Here is a 2,628-nt window from a genome sequence, read left to right as displayed (position 1 = left end):
ACCCGAGCTTTATCATTTGCTGATTTGTATTATATCCGTTTTTTATTTGATGAACATCAATTACATTTTTACCCTTAGATGGGTTTGGAAGTTTAATGTCCTAATTCGGGGAACAGACACGGTCTCTATATGATGATAGCTAGGTGAAAGAGACTCTATGTGTCGGGATTTATCTGACCTTGGTGACGTGAGACGGCTAGCAGACGGTCGGTTTAGCCAGTCGGTCTGCTTCCTGACCTGAGCCCCAGATTGTCATGTTTGAGCTCTAAGACTATGTGCCATATTACTAGAGAGAAGAGCAGCACCATCCCAGGATGATAGAATTGTGAAACCATGATATTGTTACTGTGAAGTAAAATTGAGATTTTGGTCATATCACCCATCCATATTCTTTGCTAGATAGCAGAAAAGGTTCCCCCAGTTTTTCATACAGTATGGATTTTTTAATAGTGTTCACCACAAGTAATATTGTGTCCGCTCAATTGTGCTCTTTCTTGCAAGAAAATGATATCTATGAAAAATTTCAGTCAGGATTCCCCTAGTGAAAAAAAAGTATGCTAAGTATACTTGCAGCCAGACTAATTGTCAGTATACTTCAAGTGTGTTAATAATTAGTTAACTTGAAGTGTGCTATTTTGGATACATTTTTTTTGTACTAAGTGTATTTTAGTTATAATTAAATTATACTAAAGTATAACTTTAAGTGTATTTAGTGTACTTTTTGATGCTAAATTGAGACAATTTTAAGTATACTTAGTACACTTTAAGTACATGCGTATTTTCATGCTTGATTAGTGATATTAAAGCGTACTTTTTTGTATTACAAGTACATTACAAATTAATTAAGAGTGTCTTCCAAACAAACAAGAAATATACCATAAATATATTATTTTTGAGTAAAAATATACTTTCTTCCCCAAAGCTGAATGCACTTGTCAGGGTCATTACAATAAATATGTGACTTGAATCAACAGTGTTAATAAATGGTTGTTGAGTATTCTCATGAAACAAGATAGAGTAGAGGCTTCGACCCGGAAACAGTATTAAGGTGCAGTAAAATTATCTGTTGTTCTGTGAATGTTCACTGGTGAATTCCAGTCATTTCAATAAGAATCCACATGATCAGCAATTTCGTTTGTGGTCAAATGTCACTATGGGACCAAGTTGGTCACTGGAATTCGCTAGATTTGACCAACAGAAAGCAGCTTGAAAGTGACTCCTGTGTGAGCTGTGCTTCATACATTACATCACTACACTGCTGACAATGGTCAATGGACTTTTTTGCCCGTGTAATTTCACAAAATTAATCAATAATAAAATCCTCACAAGGGACATGTTACAGGAATCATACTTAAAGAGTTAGAAAAGTGAAAAGGTAAAGGAGATTCATTTTCCGTTTATTTTTCCTCTTTTCTGGTGGATGGTCTAGGCACTTCAGTGATTTTCAGGTCTACAGGAGGATTTTTATTCTTGTTCAATCTTGTATTTCAGCTTACTGAGATCCCTGCAAAGTACAAAATGTACAGTTAGTAAGGTTATTAAAGTGATAGTTGTGAAATTTAAATAATCTCCTCAGCCTTGTGACGTTCCAAACCTGTTTGACTTTCTGTCTGTGGAACCCAAAAGCAGATCTCAGGCATAATGCAACCCCTGTCACCATTCAATTTCACTGCATGAAACACAAGCAGAACAAAATTGTGTAAATCATTCATTAAACCATTCTTATGTACACTTGTCTAGTTCAATTCAATGCAACAATTTATGTAAAAATGGTTAAGCTCCAAAAATGTCCCAGAAAAGATCCTAAAAATAATCAATGAGTTCACAACTCATGTGTTATGGGTTGTGTTGTAAGTCTTCTGAAGCCATATAGCTTTTTCCTTTTTTTTTTTTTTTGTCGAAAAAGACTAAACTTGAAGTTGTAATTCAGAGTTAAAATGTCTTACATTCAAATGCAAATGATAAAGATATAAGAAAAAATGCATAGCATTATTGGCACCAAACCTGTGATTAACATAACATTGACAGTAACATTAATAATATTTGAGAGCATGAGGGAAGATTTTCAAAGAATAACTGATTAAAAAACACAAGTACACAGTCAAACAATACAATTTCACACGGAGAAAATTCATAGTAATAAGGTAATATAGGTAACTTACTGTAATTCAATGTTGCCACTGAAATGTTCAGATTATTTTAGAAATGTACTGGTAGTTCTGGGGAAACAAAAGAACAAAGCTTTCCTGTAGCTCAGTGGTAAGAGCATTGCGTTAACAACGCAAGGTTGTGGGTTCGATCCCAGGGGATTGCACATACCTATGTATAAATATATAGGATAATGCAATGTAAGTAGCTTATCCAAAGCGTCTGCCAAATGCATAAATGTAAATGTAAAGCTGATTATTCACAACATAATATTTATTGACCAGTAAATGGCTTTAAAATGGTATTCGAGAGGATGAGGACACCTGTAGTAACGTTAAGTTAGGCTAACGTTAAACAAAAACAGACCAAACTATATTAACCTGCTTTTGTTATAACAAATGCCAATGACGACAACAGGAATCATCTAAATTATAGGCTATATCAGCAATTTGAAGACACAGTTGTACAGAATATGTTGAA

The 2,628-nt window shown here is 34.2% G+C and overlaps 1 long non-coding RNA gene across 1 annotated transcript; it reads right to left on the bottom strand.

Annotated features, from left to right (window-relative positions):
* Window positions 1-1,401: 1,401 nt before the first annotated feature.
* On the bottom strand, window positions 1,402-2,225 carry LOC309478566. The gene is made up of 3 exons (XR_014199037.1): window positions 2,163-2,225; window positions 1,595-1,669; window positions 1,402-1,504 (listed from the first exon to the last, which is right to left on the bottom strand). It is a non-coding gene; the product is annotated as an uncharacterized lncRNA (long non-coding RNA).
* Between the last annotated feature and the right edge of the window lie 403 nt (window positions 2,226-2,628).

This window comes from Leuciscus leuciscus, assembly GCF_965113295.1.
Source record: "Leuciscus leuciscus genome assembly, chromosome: 16".
In the NCBI taxonomy this organism is placed as follows: domain Eukaryota; kingdom Metazoa; phylum Chordata; class Actinopteri; order Cypriniformes; family Leuciscidae; genus Leuciscus; species Leuciscus leuciscus.
The sequence above is the reverse complement of the archived record's forward strand: the minus strand, read 5'-3'. Positions and strand labels throughout refer to the sequence as shown.